Source organism: Triturus cristatus, chromosome 11 (genome assembly GCF_964204655.1).
Source record: "Triturus cristatus chromosome 11, aTriCri1.1, whole genome shotgun sequence".
Taxonomy (NCBI): Eukaryota; Metazoa; Chordata; class Amphibia; order Caudata; family Salamandridae; genus Triturus; species Triturus cristatus.
Genome location: NC_140594.1, coordinates 1,142,695,608 through 1,142,709,344, shown reverse-complemented (window position 1 = coordinate 1,142,709,344; position 13,737 = coordinate 1,142,695,608). Strand labels below are relative to the sequence as shown.

At 44.7% G+C, this 13,737-nt stretch overlaps 8 non-coding genes across 8 annotated transcripts; all 8 read left to right on the top strand.

Moving 5' to 3' along the window:
• Nucleotides 1–57: 57 nt before the first annotated feature.
• Nucleotides 58–129, top strand: TRNAG-CCC (transfer RNA glycine (anticodon CCC)). The gene has a single exon. It is a non-coding gene; the product is annotated as a tRNA-Gly (tRNA).
• Nucleotides 130–1,656: 1,527 nt separating this feature from the next.
• On the top strand, nucleotides 1,657–1,728 carry TRNAG-CCC (transfer RNA glycine (anticodon CCC)). Its single transcript has one exon. It is a non-coding gene; the product is annotated as a tRNA-Gly (tRNA).
• A 1,514-nt stretch (nucleotides 1,729–3,242) lies between these two features.
• Nucleotides 3,243–3,314, top strand: TRNAG-CCC (transfer RNA glycine (anticodon CCC)). The gene has a single exon. It is a non-coding gene; the product is annotated as a tRNA-Gly (tRNA).
• Nucleotides 3,315–4,841: 1,527 nt separating this feature from the next.
• TRNAG-CCC (transfer RNA glycine (anticodon CCC)) lies at nucleotides 4,842–4,913 on the top strand. Its single transcript has one exon. It is a non-coding gene; the product is annotated as a tRNA-Gly (tRNA).
• Nucleotides 4,914–6,440: 1,527 nt separating this feature from the next.
• On the top strand, nucleotides 6,441–6,512 carry TRNAG-CCC (transfer RNA glycine (anticodon CCC)). Its single transcript has one exon. It is a non-coding gene; the product is annotated as a tRNA-Gly (tRNA).
• A 1,517-nt stretch (nucleotides 6,513–8,029) lies between these two features.
• TRNAG-CCC (transfer RNA glycine (anticodon CCC)) lies at nucleotides 8,030–8,101 on the top strand. Its single transcript has one exon. It is a non-coding gene; the product is annotated as a tRNA-Gly (tRNA).
• Nucleotides 8,102–9,628: 1,527 nt separating this feature from the next.
• TRNAG-CCC (transfer RNA glycine (anticodon CCC)) lies at nucleotides 9,629–9,700 on the top strand. Its single transcript has one exon. It is a non-coding gene; the product is annotated as a tRNA-Gly (tRNA).
• Nucleotides 9,701–12,826: 3,126 nt separating this feature from the next.
• Nucleotides 12,827–12,898, top strand: TRNAG-CCC (transfer RNA glycine (anticodon CCC)). The gene has a single exon. It is a non-coding gene; the product is annotated as a tRNA-Gly (tRNA).
• Nucleotides 12,899–13,737: the final 839 nt, after the last annotated feature.

Sequence of the window (13,737 nt, the reverse complement as noted above, 5' to 3'; positions counted from 1 at the left end):
GATAGTCATTGAACTCGGGGTTGTAATCTTTAGAACCGAGAGCACCCACATCATAGGGCGTTGGTGGTATAGTGGTGAGCATAGCTGCTTCCCAAGCAGTTGACCCGGGTTCGATTCCCGGCCAATGCAGTGCAAATTTTTATATGTTCTCCAAGCAGGATTTGTTTTAATGCAACATGTCACAAAACGGAAATATCATGAACAGATTAATCAGACGTTAAATTAAAAAAAAAATGAAATACTTAGGCAGGCATCTCGATCGCCCCATCTGCTACATTAATTGTCCTATTAGATGCTATTTTCTAAAAAGCAGAGTCACCACTCACATGTGCTGGTAATAAATATGTTGCGGGCGGTAAACAATGAAAGGGCTGAACCCCGACCAGACATTCTAACTCTAGCATCTCTATATTAAAAAGCATTTCTAGGCAATATCTAGCATGTGAATAAAAGTAGGCAAGATCCACCGATGAATCTGGCAAAAGTCCCCAACGATTTTGTGCACACTTGTTCTCTCACCTGAATGCAGCGCCACCTTGTAGCCATCGGATGTAACTGCAGCTCACAAAATGTTATATCAGAGAGCAAGTTGAGAGGACTCCAAGAGGCAGATGTCCATGGAAAGAGCCTCTCACGACAGCAGGAAGGTTGGATATTTCAAGATGGCAACATTTCCTGTCCAATGTCCTCACGTCCCGAACGCCCCCAAACGCTCAAAAGCCTCACACCGGGCAAGCCCTCACCGGGTAGATCTCTGGCTCCCAGTTAAAATCAAATCCTGAGCATGCTAGCGCTAGGATCAAAGAGAGAGGAGAGGGTTAGAGAGCTGCTATCTTGGTAAAGGCCTGAAACTGCTAGTTCCCAAGAGGGTCTGCACTTTCAGTTATGACTTACTGTGAGACGAGAAGATGAAGATTTTCTGCACCCAGCATACATTGCAGCATGCTTAGGCAAATGAGGAGCGAGACCCACCAATCCCTCGCCACTTCGCTGAAAGCTCCTCATCTGCATAAAGAGAACACTTTTACAAGGGAGCAGAGTGGCGCAGCGGAAGCGTGCTGGGCCCATAACCCAGAGGTCGATGGATCGAAACCATCCTCTGCTATAATATTTCTTGTTTTTTCTTCTGAGGACCAATCTGTCATTTCCACGCTACCAGCAAGGAAAAGCGCAGGCTTGTGCTAGCTATGTGAGAAAAGACTTCTCAACTATCTGTCTCTGCTGAAATACAAGAGAGTGATCGCCAAAGGATCAACCCCATACTTTGAAAGTAAAGATACCCAATTATAAGCATAAATGACTGGTGGGACCGTCACACGTTTTTCTGGGCATGCTTTGAATGTCATTCTTGCCTTTTCGTTCTGCTCTTATCATTCTCCTGGGCATTTCATGGAAGGCACTCTCTTTCTCTTCGCTGCTTTGCTTCCAATGCTGCCTAAATATGTTAATTTCCACTATTTGTACTACTGCTTTCCATTTCTTCTCTTCTGCACAGATTTGGCCTTGGTTTCAATCCCCAGTTCCTTACCCTCTACAAGAAACTTTCTACTGCTTTTCATGTTGGTATCTAAACCAAATGCACCATTGAAACTGGTGCAAGATAGTCATTGAACTCGGGGTTGTAATCTTTAGAACCGAGAGCAACCACATCATAGGGCGTTGGTGGTATAGTGGTGAGCATAGCTGCTTCCCAAGCAGTTGACCCGGGTTCGATTCCCGGCCAATGCAGTGCAAATTTTTATATGTTCTCCAAGCAGGATTTGTTTTAATGCAACATGTCACAAAACGGAAATATCATGAACAGATTAATCAGACGTTAAATTTAAAAAAAAATGAAATACTTAGGCAGGCATCTCGATCGCCCCATCTGCTACATTAATTGTCCTATTAGATGCTATTTTCCAAAAAGCAGAGTCACCACTCACATGTGCTGGTAATAAATATGTTGCGGGCGGTAGACAATGAAAGGGCTGAACCCCGACCAGACATTCTAACTCTAGCATCTCTATATTAAAAAGCATTTCTAGGCAATATCTAGCATGTGAATAAAAGTAGGCAAGATCCACCGATGAATCTGGCAAAAGTCCCCAACGATTTTGTGCACACTTGTTCTCTCACCTGAATGCAGCGCCACCTTGTAGCCATCGGATGTAACTGCAGCTCACAAAATGTTATATCAGAGAGCAAGTTGAGAGGACTCCAAGAAGCAGATGTCCATGGAAAGAGCCTCTCACGACAGCAGGAAGGTTGGATATTTCAAGATGGCAACATTTCCTGTCCAATGTCCTCACGTCCCGAACGCTCCCAAACACTCAAAAGCCTCCCCTCACCGGGTAGATCTCTGGCTCCCAGTTAAAATCAAATCCTGAGCATGCTAGCGCTAGGATCAAAGAGAGAGGAGAGGGTTAGAGAGCTGCTATCTTGGTAAAGGCCTGAAACTGCTAGTTCCCAAGAGGGTCTGCACTTTCAGTTATGACTGACTGTGAGACGAGAAGATGAAGATTTTCTGCACCCAGCATACATTGCAGCATGCTTAGGCAAATGAGGAGCGAGACCCACCAATCCCTCGCCACTTCGCTGAAAGCTCCTCCTCTGCATAAAGAGAACACTTTTACAAGGGAGCAGACTGGCGCAGCAGAAGCGTGCTGGGCCTATAACCCAGAGGTCGATGGATCGAAACCATCCTCTGCTATAATATTTCTTGTTTTTTCTTCTGAGAACCAATCTGTCATTTCCACGCTACCAGCAAGGAAAAGCGCAGGCTTGTGCTAGCTATGTGAGAAAAGACTTCTCAACTATCTGTCTCTGCTGAAATACAAGAGAGTGATCGCCAAAGGATCAACCCCATACTTTGAAAGTAAAGATACCCAATTATAAGCATAAATGACTGGTGGGACCGTCACACGTTTTTCTGGGCATGCTTTGAATGTCATTCTTGCTTTTCGTTCTGCTCTTATCATTCTCCTGGGCATTTCATGGAAGGCACTCTCTTTCTCTTCGCTGCTTTGCTTCCAATGCTGCCTAAATATGTTCATTTCCACTATTTGTACTACTGCTTTCCATTTCTTCTCTTCTGCACAGATTTGGCCTTGGTTTCAATCCCCAGTTCCTTACCCTCTACAAGAAACTTTCTACTGCTTTTCATGTTGGTATCTAAACCAAATGCACCATTGAAACTGGTGCAAGATAGTCATTGAACTCGGGGTTGTAATCTTTAGAACCGAGAACACCCACATCATAGGGCGTTGGTGGTATAGTGGTGAGCATAGCTGCTTCCCAAGCAGTTGACCCGGGTTCGATTCCCGGCCAATGCAGTGCAAATTTTTATATGTTCTCCAAGCAGGATTTGTTTTAATGCAACATGTCACAAAACGGAAATATCATGAACAGATTAATCAGACGTTAAATTAAAAAAAAAATGAAATACTTAGGCAGGCATCTCGATCGCCCCATCTGCTACATTAATTGTCCTATTAGATGCTATTTTCCAAAAAGCAGAGTCACCACTCACATGTGCTGGTAATAAATATGTTGCGGGCGGTAGACAATGAAAGGGCTGAACCCCGACCAGACATTCTAACTCTAGCATCTCTATATTAAAAAGCATTTCTAGGCAATATCTAGCATGTGAATAAAAGTAGGCAAGATCCACCGATGAATCTGGCAAAAGTCCCCAACGATTTTGTGCACACTTGTTCTCTCACCTGAATGCAGTGCCACCTTGTAGCCATCGGATGTAACTGCAGCTCACAAAATGTTATATCAGAGAGCAAGTTGAGAGGACTCCAAGAAGCAGATGTCCATGGAAAGAGCCTCTCACGACAGCAGGAAGGTTGGATATTTCAAGATGGCAACATTTCCTGTCCAATGTCCTCACGTCCCGAACGCTCCCAAACACTCAAAAGCCTCACACCGGGCAAGCCCTCACCGGGTAGATCTCTGGCTCCCAGTTAAAATCAAATCCTGAGCATGCTAGCGCTAGGATCAAAGAGAGAGGAGAGGGTTAGAGAGCTGCTATCTTGGTAAAGGCCTGAAACTGCTAGTTCCCAAGAGGGTCTGCACTTTCAGTTATGACTGACTGTGAGACGAGAAGATGAAGATTTTCTGCACCCAGCATACATTGCAGCATGCTTAGGCAAATGAGGAGCGAGACCCACCAATCCCTCGCCACTTCGCTGAAAGCTCCTCCTCTGCATAAAGAGAACACTTTTACAAGGGAGCAGAGTGGCGCAGCGGAAGCGTGCTGGGCCCATAACCCAGAGGTCGATGGATCGAAACCATCCTCTGCTATAATATTTCTTGTTTTTTCTTCTGAGAACCAATCTGTCATTTCCACGCTACCAGCAAGGAAAAGCGCAGGCTTGTGCTAGCTATGTGAGAAAAGACTTCTCAACTATCTGTCTCTGCTGAAATACAAGAGAGTGATCGCCAAAGGATCAACCCCATACTTTGAAAGTAAAGATACCCAATTATAAGCATAAATGACTGGTGGGAACGTCACACGTTTTTCTGGGCATGCTTTGAATGTCATTCTTGCCTTTTCGTTCTGCTCTTATCATTCTCCTGGGCATTTCATGGAAGGCACTCTCTTTCTCTTCGCTGCTTTGCTTCCAATGCTGCCTAAATATGTTCATTTCCACTATTTGTACTACTGCTTTCCATTTCTTCTCTTCTGCACAGATTTGGCCTTGGTTTCAATCCCCAGTTTCTTACCCTCTACAAGAAACTTTCTACTGCTTTTCATGTTGGTATCTAAACCAAATGCACCATTGAAACTGGTGCAAAATAGTCATTGAACTCGGGGTTGTAATCTTTAGAACCGAGAGCACCCACATCATAGGGCGTTGGTGGTATAGTGGTGAGTATAGCTGCTTCCCAAGCAGTTGACCCGGGTTCGATTCCCGGCCAATGCAGTGCAAATTTTTATATGTTCTCCAAGCAGGATTTGTTTTAATGCAACATGTCACAAAACGGAAATATCATGAACAGATTAATCAGACGTTAAATTAAAAAAAAAATGAAATACTTAGGCAGGCATCTCGATCGCCCCATCTGCTACATTCATTGTCCTATTAGATGCTATTTTCCAAAAAGCAGAGTCACCACTCACATGTGCTGGTAATAAATATGTTGCGGGCGGTAGACAATGAAAGGGCTGAACCCCGACCAGACATTCTAACTCTAGCATCTCTATATTAAAAAGCATTTCTAGGCAATATCTAGCATGTGAATAAAAGTAGGCAAGATCCACCGATGAATCTGGCAAAAGTCCCCAACGATTTTGTGCACACTTGTTCTCTCACCTGAATGCAGCGCCACCTTGTAGCCATCGGATGTAACTGCAGCTCACAAAATGTTATATCAGAGAGCAAGTTGAGAGGACTCCAAGAGGCAGATGTCCATGGAAAGAGCCTCTCACGACAGCAGGAAGGTTGGATATTTCAAGATGGCAACATTTCCTGTCCAACGTCCTCACGTCCCGAACGCTCCCAAACGCTCAAAAGCCTCACACCGGGCAAGCCCTCACCAGGTAGATCTCTGGCTCCCAGTTAAAATCAAATCCTGAGCATGCTAGCGCTAGGATCAAAGAGAGAGGAGAGGGTTAGAGAGCTGCTATCTTGGTAAAGGCCTGAAACTGCTAGTTCCCAAGAGGGTCTGCACTTTCAGTTATGACTGACTGTGAGACGAGAAGATGAAGATTTTCTGCACCCAGCATACATTGCAGCATGCTTAGGCAAATGAGGAGCGAGACCCACCAATCCCTCGCCACTTCGCTGAAAGCTCCTCATCTGCATAAAGAGAACACTTTTACAAGGGAGCAGAGTGGCGCAGCGGAAGCGTGCTGGGCCCATAACCCAGAGGTCGATGGATCGAAACCATCCTCTGCTATAATATTTCTTGTTTTTTCTTCTGAGGACCAATCTGTCATTTCCACGCTACCAGCAAGGAAAAGCGCAGGCTTGTGCTAGCTATGTGAGAAAAGACTTCTCAACTATCTGTCTCTGCTGAAATACAAGAGAGTGATCGCCAAAGGATCAACCCCATACTTTGAAAGTAAAGATACCCAATTATAAGCATAAATGACTGGTGGGACCGTCACACGTTTTTCTGGGCATGCTTTGAATGTCATTCTTGCCTTTTCGTTCTGCTCTTATCATTCTCCTGGGCATTTCATGGAAGGCACTCTCTTTCTCTTCGCTGCTTTGCTTCCAATGCTGCCTAAATATGTTCATTTCCACTATTTGTACTACTGCTTTCCATTTCTTCTCTTCTGCACAGATTTGGCCTTGGTTTCAATCCCCAGTTCCTTACCCTCTACAAGAAACTTTCTACTGCTTTTCATGTTGGTATCTAAACCAAATGCACCATTGAAACTGGTGCAAGATAGTCATTGAACTCGGGGTTGTAATCTTTAGAACCGAGAGCACCCACATCATAGGGCGTTGGTGGTATAGTGGTGAGCATAGCTGCTTCCCAAGCAGTTGACCCGGGTTCGATTCCCGGCCAATGCAGTGCAAATTTTTATATGTTCTCCAAGCAGGATTTGTTTTAATGCAACATGTCACAAAACGGAAATATCATGAACAGATTAATCAGACGTTAAATTAAAAAAAAAATGAAATACTTAGGCAGGCATCTCGATCGCCCCATCTGCTACATTAATTGTCCTATTAGATGCTATTTTCCAAAAAGCAGAGTCACCACTCACATGTGCTGGTAATAAATATGTTGCGGGCGGTAAACAATGAAAGGGCTGAACCCCGACCAGACATTCTAACTCTAGCATCTCTATATTAAAAAGCATTTCTAGGCAATATCTAGCATGTGAATAAAAGTAGGCAAGATCCACCGATGAATCTGGCAAAAGTCCCCAACGATTTTGTGCACACTTGTTCTCTCACCTGAATGCAGCGCCACCTTGTAGCCATCGGATGTAACTGCAGCTCACAAAATGTTATATCAGAGAGCAAGTTGAGAGGACTCCAAGAGGCAGATGTCCATGGAAAGAGCCTCTCACGACAGCAGGAAGGTTGGATATTTCAAGATGGCAACATTTCCTGTCCAATGTCCTCACGTCCCGAACGCTCAAAAGCCTCACACCCGGCAAGCCCTCACCGGGTAGATCTCTGGCTCCCAGTTAAAATCAAATCCTGAGCATGCTAGCGCTAGGATCAAAGAGAGAGGAGAGGGTTAGAGAGCTGCTATCTTGGTAAAGGCCTGAAACTGCTAGTTCCCAAGAGGGTCTGCACTTTCAGTTATGACTGACTGTGAGACGAGAAGATGAAGATTTTCTGCACCCAGCATACATTGCAGCATGCTTAGGCAAATGAGGAGCGAGACCCACCAATCCCTCGCCACTTCGCTGAAAGCTCCTCCTCTGCATAAAGAGAACACTTTTACAAGGGAGCAGAGTGGCGCAGCGGAAGCGTGCTGGGCCCATAACCCAGAGGTCGATGGATCGAAACCATCCTCTGCTATAATATTTCTTGTTTTTTCTTCTGAGAACCAATCTGTCATTTCCACGCTACCAGCAAGGAAAAGCGCAGGCTTGTGCTAGCTATGTGAGAAAAGACTTCTCAACTATCTGTCTCTGCTGAAATACAAGAGAGTGATCGCCAAAGGATCAACCCCATACTTTGAAAGTAAAGATACCCAATTATAAGCATAAATGACTGGTGGGACCGTCACACGTTTTTCTGGGCATGCTTTGAATGTCATTCTTGCCTTTTCGTTCTGCTCTTATCATTCTCCTGGGCATTTCATGGAAGGCACTCTCTTTCTCTTCGCTGCTTTGCTTCCAATGCTGCCTAAATATGTTCATTTCCACTATTTGTACTACTGCTTTCCATTTCTTCTCTTCTGCACAGATTTGGCCTTGGTTTCAATCCCCAGTTCCTTACCCTCTACAAGAAACTTTCTACTGCTTTTCATGTTGGTATCTAAACCAAATGCACCATTGAAACTGGTGCATTATAGTCATTGAACTCGGGGTTGTAATCTTTAGAACCGAGAGCAACCACATCATAGGGCGTTGGTGGTATAGTGGTGAGCATAGCTGCTTCCCAAGCAGTTGACCCGGGTTTGATTCCCGGCCAATGCAGTGCAAATTTTTATATGTTCTCCAAGCAGGATTTGTTTTAATGCAACATGTCACAAAACGGAAATATCATGAACAGATTAATCAGACGTTAAATTTAAAAAAAAATGAAATACTTAGGCAGGCATCTCGATCGCCCCATCTGCTACATTCATTGTCCTATTAGATGCTATTTTCCAAAAAGCAGAGTCACCACTCACATGTGCTGGTAATAAATATGTTGCGGGCGGTAGACAATGAAAGGGCTGAACCCCGACCAGACATTCTAACTCTAGCATCTCTATATTAAAAAGCATTTCTAGGCAATATCTAGCATGTGAATAAAAGTAGGCAAGTTCCACCGATGAATCTGGCAAAAGTCCCCAACGATTTTGTGCACACTTGTTCTCTCACCTGAATGCAGCACCACCTTGTAGCCATCGGATGTAACTGCAGCTCACAAAATGTTATATCAGAGAGCAAGTTGAGAGGACTCCAAGAGGCAGATGTCCATGGAAAGAGCCTCTCACGACAGCAGGAAGGTTGGATATTTCAAGATGGCAACATTTCCTGTCCAATGTCCTCACGTCCCGAACGCTCCCAAACGCTCAAAAGCCTCACACCGGGCAAGCCCTCACCGGGTAGATCTCTGGCTCCCAGTTAAAATCAAATCCTGAGCATGCTAGCGCTAGGATCAAAGAGAGAGGAGAGGGTTAGAGAGCTGCTATCTTGGTAAAGGCCTGAAACTGCTAGTTCCCAAGAGGGTCTGCACTTTCAGTTATGACTGACTGTGAGACGAGAAGATGAAGATTTTCTGCACCCAGCATACATTGCAGCATGCTTAGGCAAATGAGGAGCGAGACCCACCAATCCCTCGCCACTTCGCTGAAAGCTCCTCCTCTGCATAAAGAGAACACTTTTACAAGGGAGCAGAGTGGCGCAGCGGAAGCGTGCTGGGCCCATAACCCAGAGGTCGATGGATTGAAACCATCCTCTGCTATAATATTTCTTGTTTTTTCTTCTGAGAACCAATCTGTCATTTCCACGCTACCAGCAAGGAAAAGCGCAGGCTTGTGCTAGCTATGTGAGAAAAGACTTCTCAACTATCTGTCTCTGCTGAAATACAAGAGAGTGATCGCCAAAGGATCAACCCCATACTTTGAAAGTAAAGATACCCAATTATAAGCATAAATGACTGGTGGGACCGTCACACGTTTTTCTGGGCATGCTTTGAATGTCATTCTTGCCTTTTCGTTCTGCTCTTATCATTCTCCTGGGCATTTCATGGAAGGCACTCTCTTTCTCTTCGCTGCTTTGCTTCCAATGCTGCCTAAATATGTTCATTTCCACTATTTGTACTACTGCTTTCCATTTCTTCTCTTCTGCACAGATTTGGCCTTGGTTTCAATCCCCAGTTCCTTACCCTCTACAAGAAACTTTCTACTGCTTTTCATGTTGGTATCTAAACCAAATGCACCATTGAAACTGGTGCAAGATAGTCATTGAACTCGGGGTTGTAATCTTTAGAACCGAGAGCACCCACATCATAGGGCGTTGGTGGTATAGTGGTGAGCATAGCTGCTTCCCAAGCAGTTGACCCGGGTTCGATTCCCGGCCAATGCAGTGCAAATTTTTATATGTTCTCCAAGCAGGATTTGTTTTAATGCAACATGTCACAAAACGGAAATATCATGAACAGATTAATCAGACGTTAAATTAAAAAAAAAATGAAATACTTAGGCAGGCATCTCGATCGCCCCATCTGCTACATTAATTGTCCTATTAGATGCTATTTTCCAAAAAGCAGAGTCACCACTCACATGTGCTGGTAATAAATATGTTGCGGGCGGTAGACAATGACAGGGCTGATCCCCGACCAGACATTCTAACTCTAGCATCTCTATATTAAAAAGCATTTCTAGGCAATATCTAGCATGTGAATAAAAGTAGGCAAGATCCACCGATGAATCTGGCAAAAGTCCCCAACGATTTTGTGCACACTTGTTCTCTCACCTGAATGCAGCGCCACCTTGTAGCCATCGGATGTAACTGCAGCTCACAAAATGTTATATCAGAGAGCAAGTTGAGAGGACTCCAAGAGGCAGATGTCCATGGAAAGAGCCTCTCACGACAGCAGGAAGGTTGGATATTTCAAGATGGCAACATTTCCTGTCCAACGTCCTCACGTCCCGAACGCTCCCAAACGCTCAAAAGCCTCACACCAGGCAAGCCCTCACCGGGTAGATCTCTGGCTCCCAGTTAAAATCAAATCCTGAGCATGCTAGCGCTAGGATCAAAGAGAGAGGAGAGGGTTAGAGAGCTGCTATCTTGGTAAAGGCCTGAAACTGCTAGTTCCCAAGAGGGTCTGCACTTTCAGTTATGACTGACTGTGAGACGAGAAGATGAAGATTTTCTGCACCCAGCATACATTGCAGCATGCTTAGGCAAATGAGGAGCGAGACCCACCAATCCCTCGCCACTTCGCTGAAAGCTCCTCCTCTGCATAAAGAGAACACTTTTACAAGGGAGCAGAGTGGCGCAGCGGAAGTGTGCTGGGCCCATAACCCAGAGGTCGATGGATCGAAACCATCCTCTGCTATAATATTTCTTGTTTTTTCTTCTGAGAACCAATCTGTCATTTCCACGCTACCAGCAAGGAAAAGCGCAGGCTTGTGCTAGCTATGTGAGAAAAGACTTCTCAACTATCTGTCTCTGCTGAAATACAAGAGATTGATCGCCAAAGGATCAACCCCATACTTTGAAAGTAAAGATACCCAATTATAAGCATAAATGACTGGTGGGACCGTCACACGTTTTTCTGGGCATGCTTTGAATGTCATTCTTGCCTTTTCGTTCTGCTCTTATCATTCTCCTGGGCATTTCATGGAAGGCACTCTCTTTCTCTTCGCTGCTTTGCTTCCAATGCTGCCTAAATATGTTCATTTCCACTATTTGTACTACTGCTTTCCATTTCTTCTCTTCTGCACAGATTTGGCCTTGGTTTCAATCCCCAGTTCCTTACCCTCTACAAGAAACTTTCTACTGCTTTTCATGTTGGTATCTAAACCAAATGCACCATTGAAACTGGTGCAAGATAGTCATTGAACTCGGGGTTGTAATCTTTAGAACCGAGAGCAACCACATCATAGGGCGTTGGTGGTATAGTGGTGAGCATAGCTGCTTCCCAAGCAGTTGACCCGGGTTCGATTCACGGCCAATGCAGTGCAAATTTTTATATGTTCTCCAAGCAGGATTTGTTTTAATGCAACATGTCACAAAACGGAAATATCATGAACAGATTAATCAGACGTTAAATTAAAAAAAAAAATGAAATACTTAGGCAGGCATCTCGATCGCCCCATCTGCTACATTCATTGTCCTATTAGATGCTATTTTCCAAAAAGCAGAGTCACTACTCACATGTGCTGGTAATAAATATGTTGCGGGCGGTAGACAATGAAAGGGCTGATCCCCGACCAGACATTCTAACTCTAGCATCTCTATATTAAAAGCATTTCTAGGCAATATCTAGCATGTGAATAAAAGTAGGCAAGATCCACCGATGAATCTGGCAAAAGTCCCCAACGATTTTGTGCACACTTGTTCTCTCACCTGAATGCAGCGCCACCTTGTAGCCATCGGATGTAACTGCAGCTCACAAAATGTTATATCAGAGAGCAAGTTGAGAGGACTCCAAGAGGCAGATGTCCATGGAAAGAGCCTCTCACGACAGAAGGAAGGTTGGATATTTCAAGATGGCAACATTTCCTGTCCAATGTCCTCACGTCCTGAACGCTCCCAAACACTCAAAAGCCTCACACCGGGCAAGCCCTCACCGGGTAGATCTCTGGCTCCCAGTTAAAATCAAATCCTGAGCATGCTAGCGCTAGGATCAAAGAGAGAGGAGAGGGTTAGAGAGCTGCTATCTTGGTAAAGTCCTGAAACTGCTAGTTCCCAAGAGGGTCTGCACTTTCAGTTATGACTGACTGTGAGACGAGGAGATGAAGATTTTCTGCACCCAGCATACATTGCAGCATGCTTAGGCAAATGAGGAGCGAGACCCACCAATCCCTCACCACTTCGCTGAAAGCTCCTCCTCTGCATAAAGAGAGCACTTTTACAAGGGAGCAGAGTGGCGCAGCGGAAGCGTGCTGGGCCCGTAAACCAGAGGTCGATGGATCGAAACCATCCTCTGCTATAATATTTCTTGTTTTTTCTTCTGAGAACCAATCTGTCATTTCCACGCTACCAGCAAGGAAAAGCGCAGGCTTGTGCTAGCTATGTGAGAAAAGACTTCTCAACTATCTGTCTCTGCTGAAATACAAGAGAGTGATCGCCAAAGGATCAACCCCATACTTTGAAAGTAAAGATACCCAATTATAAGCATAAATGACTGGTGGGTCCGTCACACGTTTTTCTGGGCATCCTTTGAATGTCATTCTTGCCTTTTCGTTCTGCTCTTATCATTCTCCTGGGCATTTCATGGAAGGCACTCTCTTTCTCTTCGCTGCTTTGCTTCCAATGCTGCCTAAATATGTTCATTTCCACTATTTGTACTACTGCTTTCCATTTCTTCTCTTCTGCCCAGATTTGGCCTTGGTTTCAATCCCTAGTTCCTTACCCTCTACAAGAAACTTTCTACTGCTTTTCATGTTGGTATCTAAACCAAATGCACCATTGAAACTGGTGCAAGATAGTCATTGAACTCGGGATTGTAATCTTTAGAACCGAGAGCAACCACATCATAGGGCGTTGGTGGTATAGTGGTGAGCATAGCTGCTTCCCAAGCAGTTGACCCGGGTTCGATTCCCGGCCAATGCAGTGCAAATTTTAAATGTTCTCCAAGCAGGATTTGTTTTAATGCAACATGTCACAAAACGGAAATATCATGAACAGATTAATCAGACGTTAAATTAAAAAAAAAATGAAATACTTAGGCAGGCATCTCGATCGCCCCATCTGCTACATTCATTGTCCTATTAGATGCTATTTTCCAAAAAGCAGAGTCACCACTCACATGTGCTGGTAATAAATATGTTGCGGGCGGTAGACAATGAAAGGGCTGAACCCCGACCAGACATTCTAACTCTAGCATCTCTATATTAAAAAGCATTTCTAGGCAATATCTAGCATGTGAATAAAAGTAGGCAAGATCCACCGATGAATCTGGCAAAAGTCCCCAACGATTTTGTGCACACTTGTTCTCTCACCTGAATGCAGCACCACCTTGTAGCCATCGGATGTAACTGCAGCTCACAAAATGTTATATCAGAGAGCAAGTTGAGAGGACTCCAAGAGGCAGATGTCCATGGAAAGAGCCTCTCACGACAGCAGGAAGGTTGGATATTTCAAGATGGCAACATTTCCTGTCCAATGTCCTCACGTCCCGAACGCTCAAAAGCCTCGCCCTCACCGGGTAGATCTCTGGCTCCCAGTTAAAATCAAATCCTGAGCATGCTAGCGCTAGGATCAAAGAGAGAGGAGAGGGTTAGAGAGCTGCTATCTTGGTAAAGGCCTTAAACTGCTAGTTCCCAAGAGGGTCTGCACTTTCAGTTATGACTGACTGTGAGACGAGAAGATGAAGATTTTCTGCACCCAGCATACATTGCAGCATGCTTAGGCAAATGAGGAGCGAGACCCACCAATCCCTCGCCACTTCG